This window comes from Chrysochloris asiatica, unplaced genomic scaffold (genome assembly GCF_000296735.1).
Source record: "Chrysochloris asiatica unplaced genomic scaffold, ChrAsi1.0 scaffold00199, whole genome shotgun sequence".
NCBI lineage: Eukaryota > Metazoa > Chordata > Mammalia > Afrosoricida > Chrysochloridae > Chrysochloris > Chrysochloris asiatica.
Window position 1 is genome coordinate 2,019,686 of NW_006408717.1, and position 15,016 is coordinate 2,034,701.

The following is a 15,016-nucleotide window of genomic DNA, read 5'->3' on the forward strand; positions in this document are numbered from 1 at the left end:
ACAACTGGACCAGTAAACAACATTCTTCTCAATGGATAAAAGATTGAAGTTGTCAAGGACTTCATTCTTCTTGGATCAACTATCAACATTCATGGAAGCAGCAGTCAAGAGATCAAACGTCATATTGCATTAGGCAAATCTGCTGCACAAGACCTTTTTAAAGTGTTGAAGAACAAAGATGTCAGCTTGAGGAATAAGGTGAGCTTGACCCAAGCCTTGGTGCTTCCAATAACCTCATATACATGCAAAAGCTGGGCAGTGAATAAGGAAAACCGTCAAAGAATTGATACTTTTGAGTTATGGTGTTGGAGGAGAATATTGAAAGTGCCATGGGCTTCCAAAAGAACCAATGGAACAAGTGCAGCCAGAGTGCTCCCTGGAGGTCAAAATGGCCAAACTTCATCTCTCATACTTCAGACATATTATCAGGAGGGACCTGACACCATGTTTTGTAAGGTGGAGGGTCAGAGAAAAAGAGGAAGACCCTCAACAAGATGGATTGGTGAAGTGGCAGCATTGGTGGACTCAAGTGTGGCAACAGTAGTGAGGTTGGCCCAGGATCGGGCAGTATTTCATTCTGCTGTTCATAAGGTTGCTATGAGGCAGTACCTACTGGATAGCACCTAACAACACCACCATCAAAGGGTCAGAACCGACTCAACATCACTTAACAACAACAACAAACATCTGTTGCCATACTTGGCATCATCTCTACTGACTTCCAGAGTGATGTTGCCAAGATTGCTTCTGTTCCTTTTATATGACTTGGCTCATTGAAATGTCTCCCCCAGAATAGCTCACAAGTATATATCCAATAGCTCAAACACACACGTAATGGTTGCAAATTCTATTCTTAATGCCTTTCTCCAGATGTTCTAACCTATTTCAGTGTATGTAGTGGAGTTTTAAGGTATATTTCCAAAACAAATTTAATATCTAATCCAAAGGGATAATTTATTTAATGTGATTAAAAGTATCCTCCCCTTAATTTTTTCTTCTAATGGCTCATTAGAGTTTTATTTCAAATGTTGTATTCTCTGTATATAGATATGCATTTAGAAGTTCCTGGAAAAGTGTATCCAACTTTTTTTTTTTTCAATTATAGTTTGGTCATAAAATTAGTTTGAGAAAGCAAGAATAATTCTATCTACTTGGTATTCTGAGTGGTGGTGAAAATATTTTGTTTTATATTTGAGTAAGTACAGCATATATTCTTGGTTTAAGGGAAAATGATGTAATGTGATTGAAATTTCCATTGTACTTTCAAACTCCTGCTTTTTGGAGAATTGTACAGGGGTACCTTTATCTTCACAGTTGCTTGATCATTACATTAGCTTCATCTATGCACTAGTTCAAGACCTTTACCCCACTGTGAGATTTCTGCAAGAGCTTCTGTCATTTGTTCTCTTTCTAAATGTGACCCTCCAAGGTGTCATCGAATCAATGGTGAGGTGGCCTCAGCACTCTTTCTTAGTGATAATAAATTCCTGGTATTTGTGATTACCATTATTTCAAACACATAATAAAAAAGGTCAAAACATATTTCTAAAGAATTCCATTTTATTTAAATTCGCTTGAGTTAAAATTGAAATGTAGGAAAAGCACATAACCTCTGACTGGCTTCATAAACTGTTACACCTTCCTGAACCTGTTCATTTATTCTTTTCTTTGGTCCTTCACATAAGACTCAAAACTCATTTCAAATAGAACATTTTCAAAATTATTCTTACTTAACTTTTGATGATTATATTTTCTTCAATCTTTGCAATTTTACAAAAGACTGTATTTGATATTTAGTTTCATAAGTGTATAATTTCTTATTGATCAGATTTCTGAACAATAAAAACTGTTTTAAAGCTTTTCTCTATCATTATCACAGATTGTGAAAACACAAATAAAAAAATTAAAATAAATTTTCAAATATACTACCAACATTTAAAATCTGATTCAAACTTCTAAATCACTGTAATCAGTAAAATTCAGGTGTTGCATCCTTGTTTATTTCTGAGTTACATACCAAAATTTAAAGATAAAAACAAAAATACATAAGATGTTTGATAAAGTCATTTACTTTAAAGAAAGCAACTTCTGTTTTTCTCGCTTTCTCCGTCTCTCTGAAAAGCAAATCCTTAGGATAAGCCAGGTAGTCATGTTTTTCTTCACTCCTCTTGTGACTGTCATCTTTATCTAATGTTTGCTACATGCCCTCTGAGGATTGGTATTTGTAAGCAAAATTAAAAAGATACATTTCTGGGATAACCACACCCTCTCATTAATGCTGCATGATTCAGGGTTATGTTTGTTGGTAGTGTTAAAAAGTTACAATTAATCACTTAGGCTGGGTGTATAAAACAGCTGGGAGAAAAGTTTTTTCTTTTTTTTTGTTTCAGCCTCTTCAGTTTGCAGTCCAAGTGTACCTAACTCGACAAGAGGGAAATCACAGTAGGTAGGGTCTCATTTAAGTTCTCACCCAGTGCACAAACTGGAGTGTAAAAGGAAGAGTCATCATCATCTCTGCTCAGGCAGCTCCTTATGCGACTTTTCTTGTGGTATGCTGTCTGATTCCTGTAAGTAATAAAAGCTACATTCAGTGTGCTAATGTGTGTTCATGCTCTGATCAGGAGGACATGATGCTTGAGGAGCCATCCATATTAGTTACTGGAGCCTTTATATAATGGAGTTCTATTAAGAAATTTGGTAAACCTGTAAATACCACGAGGACAGAAGTGGTGTCTTACAGATACGGAGTGGTCAAGCAGGACTCATTGCTCTATATGTCTTTTTCTGTGTGTCTCTCTCACCTTCCCCTCTCCCCATCTTCTCTCTTCTCTCTTTTCCTCTCTCGTTTTCTCTCCTCTTTTCTCCTTTCCCTTCTTTTCCCCACTCTTCCTCCTGTCTTTTCCATCTTCTTAATTTCTATGCTAAAATATCCATAGTCTTTGTGTATCTTTTCAATTATATGATACTAGAAGTTGAGCCATGGTGCTGCAATCATTAAGTACAGAAATGCTAATTATAAGGTCAGCAGTTTGAATCTACCATTTAAAGGCCACGATGACTGAATCAATGCACTTTATTTTGGTATAATAGGAGGCACTTAGGAATAATGAAAAGAAAGTCCTTCTTATAAAATTTGAATTAATATATGTTTTTAGTACTTACATTGAATAAATAGCAAAAATTACTTCTAGAATACATTGTTTGCATCCTATCCAGCCAATTTAGGCTTGGAGCAACAGTATAGAACAGAGTAGAACTTTTCCATCTGGTTTCCATGACTGTAAATTTTACAGGAGCAGATCGCCACATCATTACTCCCGGGAACAAGTGGGTGATTTCAAATTGCTGGCATTTCCATTAGTAGTCAGGCTGCTAACTCCAAGGTCAGCAGTTAGAAACTACAAGCCATTTCACGGGAAAATAATGAGGCTTTCTGCTTCCATAAAGGTTTACAGCATCAGAAACACTATGCAGGGTCACAATGTGTTGAAACCGACTCCACTCCATGGCGCACCCCCAACCTTTGTGCCAACAGAGTTTCACCTAGGGCATGCTAAGTATTTGTTGTTGTTGTTGTTAAATGCTGTCAAGTTGGCTCCAACTCAGCATCCCTATATAGGCTTTCTGAGGCTTTTAAATCTCTGTGGAAACAGAAAGCAGAAAACCTCGTATTTCTACTGTGGTGAACTCGAACCTCCAACAGTGTGGTTCACAGTCCATTGCTTATCTTATGGAGTCACTGTGTTAAAGATTAAATAAATTATAAAGAATGAATATAAGAATTTGACTTTAAAAGTACAGATTACATTGGATGCATTATTTTCTATTATGTCTGTTTGCTTTATCATCTTTGGGAAAGTATTCCCAAATCTGTACAGCCTGCTTCTGGTAATTTAGTAAGCAAGTCTATTAGTCCTGCCAATCACAGTATTCCACATGCCTGAACATAGTGACTAATCAGTAGGCACATGATCCAAGGCCAGTTGGACTTTAGCTGAGATTTCTATGTGGAAAACAGAAATTAAAAGACAAGCAAAGCCATAATGTGAAGATAAAGGAAATGTGAGTAAGGAAGTTGTTTCTAAGTGCCTCTGAGTAGGTTCTGACTCACAGTGATCCTTATGGGGCTTCAGAGACTGTAAATCTTTGTGGGAGCAGAAAGTCTCATCTTTCTTGTGCAGAATAACTGGTGGACTCCAATCACTGTCCTTGTGGTTCTCTGTTCAGTGCTTATCCTACAGAACCATCATGTTCCCCTGAAACTCTTGGAACTAGCTATGCTTGCAGTCATACTCTGCTGTTGGCCTTCTCATTTACAGATTTAGGGAACACACTTTGAGTTGGGTTTAATAGTTTGTAATCAAAGTAATTCCTTATAAAATATCTTTAATTTTCAATACTAGAAAACTTAATTCCTATGAAGAAGCAGTAAATCCCTTACCCAGGTCCCAAATTAATGTCAAGCATTCAAGAATAACTTCAACCAATTCTACAAAGGATGGAAAAATTTAGTCACATGATGTCTTGAAGGATTTTCTCTCAAGACAAAGTAGGAGTTTATTGAATTTTATATGATTTATTCTATAAGAAGCCACATCACATTTATATTGTACAAGATACAGTGTTGTATACAGGTAATTTGAACCTGATTACCTCTAATAAGATGTAACTGAACAAAAACATTGATTTATAAGTATTAAATTGACATTTATAATAAAATTAATATTTATACTTAGTAAAACCCAAGCTTGCATTTGTCAATTTATGTGCATTTATCCATCTTGTATTCAGTTTTAGTGACAGCAAATATGTGGTAAAAGAAATGTGAAAGACCTCATCATGAAAGTAGTAAAAACTCTTGAGCAAGAAATCGTATGAAGTAAAATCTTCCCAATACAGTAATAAATATTTCTGCACAACTAGTGTTGATTATTGGATACCGGTGTGGCACTATAGAATAAGCTCTTGACCACATAATCAGTGTGAACAGCAAGGTTGGGGGTTCAAATCCACCATCTGCTTCTCAGAAACTCTATAAAGGGTGGCTAGAAGTTGGAATCTACTTGAGAGCAATTAGAAACAACAGCAAATGTGCTGATTATGGTGATATGTGATGTTAGAAGTCAGTATACAGCAGAATATCAGAAGAAGTTCTTAACATAATATAATATCCTTGTCATAAAGGCTATTTAGTTTTGCTACATTATACCAAATTGTTCTTCAGAACTGAAGTTACACTTACAGTACAAATAATAGTGTATGCTTCTACTACTGTACATATTTACAAGACTTGTTGAATCCAGTGAGTGTAAAACGGATATACTATTGTATTTTTCACATAAATGGTGAAGTGCTGTCAAACTTAGTCAATGTCCATTGTTCATCTTTTCTTATTCTTCAAAACAAAAATAGGCCTAATTCCATGGAATCTGTAACATCTCATAATAACCTTAGAATAGCATGAACTGCTTCATGGGTTTCTGATGCTGTAAATATTTACAGAAACAGATTTCCTCATCATTCTCACTCAGAGTAGCTGGTAGGTTTGAACCCTGTCAAATATTTCTGTTAGCAGCCCAACACTTAACCCACAGTGCCACTACTGTTGCTTATTGCTTCATAGCTGTCTTATATATGTTGTTGTTGTTGTTTTGTAATGTGCTGTCCAGTTGATTCTGGTTCATAGAGAACCTGTATAGGGTTTCTGAGGAGTGACTAGTGAGTCTGAATGGCTGAACCTGTAGTTAGTAATCCAGTGTTTAGCCTACAGTGCCACACCAGGACTGTCTTATATATAAGGTGTATTTACAAATATTTCATAACATGGGTGATCACAAGGCATTGCTACTAGAATTCAAGTTCATAAATGTATAGGTTTATTCCAAACAAAATGTGTTTAAGTTTCTCCTTGTGATCACTGGATCTCCTTGTGATCACCTTGATCTCATTACCGTGTTTCATTAAAATGTTCCAATCTTAGTAACTTCCAAGGGAATCTGCTGGTGGTGGTGGTGTGCCCTGGAGTTGCTTCTGACTCATGGTGACCCTATATAGGGTTTTGGAGGCTATAAATCTTTATGGGAACAGAAAGCTTCATCTTTCTTCTACAGAACAGCTGGTAGTTTCAAACTGCTGACCTTGAAGTTAGCAGCCCGATTCGTAACCACTACACGACTAGAGCTCTTGAAGGGAATCTGCTAAGCAAATTAAATTCAAGGCAGAAAGATCAACTCAGAAGCTTATGGCAACTGTTTTGGGGAATCACAAGGGGTAATCTTGATAAATTTTCTCAAATAACATAAGGGGATTAGGGGTGCTTAGAAAGAGGAAGTTTTAAGAAAATTGAAAATTGCATTGGTGAGAAAAGGACAAGGAAATTTGCACTAAGGAGCTTTTTTTCCCAAAACAACATTGCTCACTCTTCCAGGTTAACAGGGCTGTTCTATGAAAATTTGGGGTGGAAGGGGGATATTACCCCATTAGCCCTACAGCCCTCCTGATCTTCCACCATCAGGCTTTGTTTTGTTCTCCAAACATTAAAAAAAAATTATGAGGAACATGACTTGAGTCCCTAGAGGATAACAAAACTGCCTTTTGACATGGTACCAAAAATAATTTTAGAATTTGTTGGGGAATGGCTGTCATTGTTGTTAGGTACAGTGGAGTTGGTTTTTACTAATAACAGTCCTGTGCACAACAGAATAAAACACTGCCGAGTGCTGTGCCAGTCTAACAATTTTTGTTATGTTTGAGCATTTTGTTGCTGCCACTGAACCAACCCATCTCACCGGGGAGGGTCTTTCTCTTTTTTGCTGACCCTCCACTTTAATACCAAGCATAAGCCCCATCTCTAGGGAAAGATCCTTCATGATAATATGTCCAAATTATGAAACAGGAAGTCTTGTCATCCTTACTTCTAAGGTGCATTCTGGTTATAGTTCTCTCAACACAGATTTGTTTGCTCTTCTGGCAGTCCATGGTACTTTCAATATTCTTCTGTAACACCACAACTCAAATGCATCACTTCTTCAATGGTCTTCCTTATTCATTGTTCAACTTTCACATGTATGTGAGGCTGTTGAAAATACTCTGGCTTGAGTCATGCACACCATAGTCCTCAAACTAATAGCTTTGCTGTTGAAAACCTTAAATAGGACTTGCATCGCAGATTTTCCTAATGCAATCTGTCTTTTGATGTCTTGACTATTGCTTCCATGAGTGTTGAATGTGGACCCAAACAAAATTAAGCCTTTGACAACTTCAGTATTTTCTGTTTATCAAGGTTTATTTATTGGTCAAGTTGTGAAGATTTTTGTTTTCTTTATATTGAAGTGCACTCCACATTGATGGCTGTGGTATTTGATCTTTGTTACTAAGTATTTTGACAACTTCAATCTTTTCTCCATTGATAAAAACTTTGTTTATTGGTCCATTGGTGAGGACTTTTGTTTTCTTTACATTTAGATATAATCCATATGGAAGGCTATGCTCTTTGATCTTCATCAGTAAATATTTTAAGCCCTCTTCACTTTCAGCAAGCAAGGTTGTATCATCTGCATATCACAGGTTGTTAATGAGTCTTCATTGATCAACTATCAACATTCATGGAAGCAGCAGTCAAGATATCAAACGATGTATTGCATTAGACAAATCTGCTGCACAAGACCTGTTTAAAATGTTGAAGAGCAAATATGTCAGCTTGAGGACTAAGGTGCGCCTGACACAAACCATGGTGTTTTCAATAACCTCATACGTATGTGAAAGCTAGACAGTGAATAAGAAAGACCGTAGAAGAATTTATGCTTTTGAGTAATGGTGTTGGAGGAGAATATTGAAAGTGCCATGGTCTTCCAAAAGAACCAATAGATCCATTTTGGAAGAAGTGTAGCCAGAGTGCTCCTTAAAGGTCAAGATACCCAAACTTCATCTCTCATATTTTGGACATATTGTCAGGAGGGACCAGTCGCTGAGGAAGGATATCATGTTTGGTAAGGTGGAGGGTCAGAGAAAAAGACAAAGACCTCCAGTGAGATGGATTGGCCAAGTGGCAGCATCAATGGACTCAAGCATGGCAACAGTGGTGAGGTTGGCCCAGGATCCTGCAGTGTTTCGTTCTGCTGTGCATAAGGTTGCTATGGGTTGGTACTGACTTGGTGGCACTTGAAAACAACAACAATTAAGTATTTTAAGTTCTTTTCAATTTCATCTAACAAGGTTGTATGATCTGCATATCCCAGGCTGTTAATGTGGTTTTCCTCCAATCTGATGCCATGCTCTTCTTCATATAATTCAGTGTCTCAGATTAATTATTAATAGTACAGACTGAATAATTGTGGTGAAAGAATACAGCCCTTGCACACAGCTTTCCTGATTTTTCGATCATTTAATATTCTGGTATACACACAGTTTCTTCATGAGTGCAATCAAGTATTTTGGAATACCAATCTTCATCATGTTATCCATAGTTTATCGTGATATGTACAGCCAAAATCCTTTACATAGTCAATAAGGATCACCAGAGGAATGAGTAATTCAAACTCAGAAGAACTACAATAGCAATGTTCCTTTGAATCAAGAATAGTGAGAATTATTTTGACCATGTCTTTAGGAAATCTGTATCATTAACCTTTTGCTGCTAAACAAATTAGTTCATATTTGAGTAATTTTAAAGCAAACTTATTTAATTCACGGGTTCTAGAGTCAGTGGTTTGGGTTGGACAGTTCTTCCAATGTTGGCCATGCCTAATCATACATATATTTGTTGTCAGATTGGGCAACATCTGAGGGGTGAGTTGTTTAACATGGTGTCACATTTCACTAATCTTCCAGTTGCTAGCCCACAGCAGCTCGAAATGCTTCTAAGGGAAAATAATGTGTGTAGTCTCTTGAAGTTTAGACTCAAAATTGGCAAAACTGCGTTTTTGCCACATATTACAGTCACTGTCTAAATACTTAAAAGTTCAGGTTAAATTAGAAGAAAAATTAACCACACTTCTCCCTTGAGTATTCTCAAAGTATCATTCCAAAGGAGATAATAAGGAAAGATGATAATTTTTATAAACTAACACTCAATCATTACATTTTTATTTATATTTTTCACATTATATTATTTTAGTTGACATTCTGATACATTTTTCAAATAAAAATGAAGCTTTCTTACCTAGTCTTACAGAACGTATGGTATGTTGTTTGTTAGCCATTATTTGTAGTAGGAAAGCTGGATTATTAGACATTACACCTTTAGTGTGTATAGTTATATTAACTGATGTTAGTAAAAATGCTGTGTCTTGAATGATAAAGCCTTAAAATTCTGAAATCTGTTTTCTATTCATGCATGCACAGTATTTCCTGTGTAGATGATTTTTATTTGTAGTACCTCCATGTGTTTCACAGTAGAACTATTCTGCATAATATTTTCCCCAGGTCTTTCTTCTGAGGTTCCTCTAGCTGATACTCAAGCCTCCAGTCTTCTGGCTAGCAGCTGTCATAGTTATCTAGTGCTGATGTAACAGAAATACTACAAACAGGTGGCTTTAACAAACAGAGACAACTTTCACACTTTAGGAGGCCAGAAGTCTAAAGTCTGGGATCCAAATTTAGGGGAAAGTCCTTGTCATCAATATTTCCCAGTACTGAGGAGATTCTCAGTGCAGGCACCACTACTCCAAAGGTCATGCTCCCCTACCAGCTATTCTTTCTTGGTGGTAGTCAAGCACTGCCCATCTTCTCTTTTTTCATCTCTTTTATATCTCAAAAGAGATTGACTCAAGATACAACCTAATACTAATAGATTGCACTCTGCCTCATTAATCCTGACATGTTGACATCATGTTGCTGTTGTTGTTAAGAGCTATGGAGTGGGTTCCATTTCATAGCAACCCTGTATAGAGTTTCCAAAGAGCAGCTGGTGGGTTTGCTTATCTTAGAATGCCACACCAGGAATCCATCATAGATGTTAGGATTTACAACGCCTGGGATAATTATATCAGGAAACAAAATGGAGGATAAGTAAGTATGACTGAGAATAATGGCCTAAACAAGCTAACACATATTTTGGAGTACAGGGCTCAATTCAATCCAAAACAGCAAGCAAACACATAAGCCATTATACCACCCAGAGATACCCCTTTTCTATAATCACTTCTTAGCGTGTGTGTGTGTGTGTGTGTGTGTGTGTGTGTGATTTGTTTTGTTTTTTTAATGCTGAGGTTTCCTTTTATTGATTCTCATATTAATCTCTTCCAGAAATACCATGTTACATATGACTACTTAACCACTTTTCATTCATCAGTTATGTACTGACAACATTTGCTTTCAGTAGTCTCTGTCTCTCTCTCTCTCTCTGTATGTCTCTTTCCTTCATTAGATCTTAATAACACTTTACAAGAAATATGGGACTACATTTAAGAAAAATAATTTGATTTTTAGTAATTTTGATAAAGTCCTCCTAAATGTCACTCATTAGCGGTGTATTTCTTATGCCACTGTGCACTAGCAGCCGATGATTTGTCAGCATATAATGAATATTTTTCTCATAAAGCTTATATTCCAATGACTAAACACGTAAGTACAGTTTGTGAAATATGGAGTAAAAGTCTCACTGGTACTTAATGTATGCAGTGTTCATGAACAGGTTGTCTTAGCATGCCTCTTAGGAGGCATTTGTACTTAAGTTTACAAGTATGTAGTTATATAGTTTCTCAAACTGTTCAGCAAATCTGAGATACAATGGAAAAAATGATTAATCATTTTTAAAAATCACTAGTATTATCTTTATTTTAGATCTATTTAAACATTTTTATTGAGTGTGAATTTGTCCATCTCTTTTTCAAATTCAGGCTTTCCAATGATGATAATCTAATTTATGTAAGTGGGTGCTCAGGTTGTTTAGATAAATAATAATAAAGAGGAAGTGTGAACTACAAGTTCCTCAGACATTCTTGTCTCCACTTGAGAAAGGAAGGGTTTGCATAATTTAAGAAGAAAGACACATGCATCACATTTTGTCATATGATTGTTACAGCCCTCAGAATGCTAGAATGTCAGCAAGAGTCTGATTTTCTATATTTTATTAGCCATAAGTTTCTTGAGGGATAGGAGTGTGTGATTCTTTTTCATTTCCATTTTCTCACTTCAATGCACTTCCTGGCAGATATTCTATGAAGTCTAGTGAATGAATATAAGAACCAATGGTCTGTATATTAATATCCATGGGAAACTGTCAGTTTGTTTTGGATGATGACCCATTGCCATCCAGTCTATTTCAATTCATAGTGACCCTGTAGGTCAGAGTAGAACTACCCAGTCTGGCTTCCAAGGCTATAAATCTTTTTGGAAGCAGAATGCTATGTATTTGTTCCATGGATCAGCTGATGGGTTCAAACTGCCAACATTTAAGTAGGCAGCTAAGCACTTAACCATTGCACTACCTAAGCTTTCTGATTAATAGTCAGTTTGAAATAGATATCACAGGTACTGGGGCATACATAGTTCCAGCCTACTCTTAGGTATAATCTTTTAGTCCGTTCTTTAATGACTGAGAAGGAAAGCATGTATTCTAATTAGAAATTTACTGACTCCCTTCAAAGAGTAAAATTGGCAGAAATGATTGTGTAAAAGTCAGTTGACTTTGTAAACTAATGAGCCAGATACAAATTCTATATCACTTCTGTTTTCTTAGTATTAGCTCAGAGCATTTTATGATTCTCTTATAAATTTCTAGAGTAAGTCTTTATGCACATATAACAATAGTAATGTTAAATCTGGAGCACTGATGTGGCATTGTAGGATAAGCACAAGACTGCTAACCCCAAAGTTGGCTGTTCAAATCCACTCGGTAATTCAGACCCAACAGCTGCTCCTTGGTCACTATGAGTCAGAACCACCTGGATAGTAAGCAGCAATAGCAGTGCTAAATCTACATATTAAAGTTGGTTGAAGAATCTTAAGCAAAGAGAGTACAGGTCTACACCTTGGTATCAGTTTCATGCATACAAAATGTTGGGTTTAATCCTGAATTAGACTTAACCTATTTAATCCTGAATTAGACTTGACCTATTTAACTGCTATACACACACACATACACACAAAGCTATCATATTGAAGAGTTTCCATAAAACAATATGCCACAAAACATGTTTAGTCCCTGGAATTGTTAGCCTGAATATAAGATGTCATATGACACAATTTAGTGAAAATTTAAAGATCCAATGTCCTGAAAAAGATGCTCTTAGTAGCTCATTCACACCTCATTAGAGACCAAGTTTGATTTGTTCTCACTTTTGGTAGGTAGAAATTCTCTTTATGGGGTGCCAGGATTGAAAGGTTTATTACCATTTTCTCACTTTCTTCATAACTGTTAATCTAGTTCTGAGTCTCTTCTCTGGATGTCATCACTTTGACTGTATTTCAACAATAAAGATCTTCAGTTGATTGTTTGGATCACTTTCGTTAGAAATGTGAAATCATTAGATGAGAACTTTAATACACTCTTAGTAGAGGATGAGGCATTGTCTAAAACTCTTATGCAGAGTGCTTTGGCATTATTTTTGCTAAAATTTCTTTCACAGAGTAGAATATGATCCAGGTCTGTTAAAAATGAAATAAAGCTTATTCATGTATCAGCATATTTTAGAATTATTTCTATATACATTTTCAAACTATTGTCATTGTGTTGACTCTGACTCTTAGAAATTCCAAAGGATTTCCAAGGCTGCATATTGCCACATCTTCTTATATACAGTGACTTGTGGTTTTGAACCATCCATGTTTAATTTCAGTTGCTGAATGAACTCAACCACTGCACCACTAGGGCTTCTGCAAACACGTTGTTGTTGTTTTTAGGTGCCAATGAGCTGATACTGACTCATAGCTACCCGATGTACAGCAGAATAAAACTCTGTCTGGTTCTGCACCAATCTCACAATCATTGCTATATTTGAGCCCATTTCTGTTGCCACTGTGCCAATCCATCTCGTGGGAGGGGGTCTTTCTTTTTTTCTTCTGACCCACCACTTTGCCAAACAAGATATCTGTCACCAAGGACTGGTCCCTCCAGGTAATATGTCTGAAGTATGATAGACAAAGGGAAAATGAAAATATATGTCACAAGAGCAGAGATGTCAGCTTGAGGACTAAGGTGCACCTGACCCAAGCCATGGTAGTTTCAATAACCTCATATGTATGCAAAAGCTGGACAGTGAATAAGGAAGATCGTAGAAGAATTGATGCCTTTGAGTTGTGGTGTTGGAGGAGAATACTGAAAGTGCCATGGACTGCCAAAAGAACCAATAGATCTGTTTTTGGAAGAAGTGCAGCCAGAGTGCTCCTTGGAGGCCAGGATGGCTAAGCTTTGTCTCTCATACATTGGACATATTGTCAAGAGGGAACAATCGCTGGTGAAGGATGTCATGCTGGGTAGGGTGGAGGGTCAGAGAAAAAGAGGAAGGCCCCCAACGAGATGGATCAGCCAGGTGGCATCATTGATGGCGTCAAGTGTGTCAGTGGTGGTGGGGTTGGTCCAGGATCGGACATTGTTTCGTTCTGCTGTGCATGGGGTCGCTATGAGTCAGTTCCGACTCAATGGCACCTGAAAACAACATGTCACAAGAGACTCTAAAAATTGCTCTCTAGCAGAGATGTTAAAGCAAATTTAAGAAATGAGGAAGAATAGAAAATTTCAAAGGGCAACTAAAGAAGACAAAGTCAAATATTATAACAAAATGTGAAAACACCTGGGGTTAGATAACCAAAAGGGAAGAACAAGCTCAGCATTTCTCAAGCTGAGGGAATTGAAGAAAAAAATCAAGCCCCAACTTAAAGTATTGAAGGATTCTATGGGCAAAATGTTGAATGATGCAGAAAGCATTAAAAGAAGATGGAAGGAATGTATACAGTCACTGTACCAAAAAGAAATGGTTAATGTTCCACCATTTCAAGAGGTAGCATATGATCAAAAGTCAATGATACTGAAGAAAGAAGTCCAAAGTGCACTGGAGGCATTGATAAAAAACAAAGTGCCAGGAATTTATGCAGTACAAATTGAAGGCTTTCAACAAACTCATGCAGCTATGGAGGCATTCATTCATCTGTGCCAAGAAATTTGGAAGTATACATGTTAATGATTATTTATTTGCACAATCAATATTTTGTTTCCTAATTGTCCCATGTTAATTAATAACAAACCATCACGTCTAGGTCCAATTTACTAATTATTTTTTGCTTTTAATAAGACAAAAAGGCAACTGTTTCTTACCTATTTTTGTAATACTGCTAAATAACTATGACTTGCCATCTTGTTGTTGTTGTTGAGTGCTTTAAGGTCAGTTCCTACTCATAGCGAGCCTATATAATGTTTCTGAGGAGCAAGTTTGAACCACTGATATTACAATTCAAATAGACTTTGTGGTCCAGTGTGACACTAGGACTTCATCAGTCAACTTGCCATCTAGTTGATTATAAATCTTAGTAGCCCCATGTGTTTTAGCATACAAATCTGCTCCATAGGGTTTTCAACTACTTTTACCTTACAAAGTATACTGACAGGATTTTCATCCTAGGAGTCTTCTTGTTTTTGTTAAGTACTGTCCAATCAGTACCAATTCATAGTGACCTTATACACAACAGACTAAAAACAGTACCTGATCCTGTGCCAACTTCACAATCATTGATATACTTGAGCCCATTGCTCATGCTACTGTGCCAAGCCATCTCGGGTTTTTTGTCCTTCCTTTTTTCCTGACCCTCCACTTTATGAATGAAGCATGATGTTTTTCTCTAGTAACTGGTTCCTCCTGATAATATGTCTGAAATATGAGAGAGGAAGTCTTATCTTCCTAGCAGAACATTCTGGCTGTATTTCTTCCAACACATATTTGTTTATTCTTTAGGCAGTCCATGAAACTTTTTTTTTTAATGTTTTATTGTGAATTATGTGATAACTTACATGGAAGAACATTAGTTTTACATTCATCTTATCTTATATCATTTCATTGCCACGGTCACAATCTCCTCCATG

At 36.6% G+C, this 15,016-nt stretch overlaps 1 pseudogene; it reads left to right on the plus strand.

Annotated features, from left to right (window-relative positions):
* The window catches only part of LOC102827581, a 103,083-nt pseudogene that overhangs the window by 46,867 nt on the left and 41,200 nt on the right, over positions 1-15,016 (plus strand).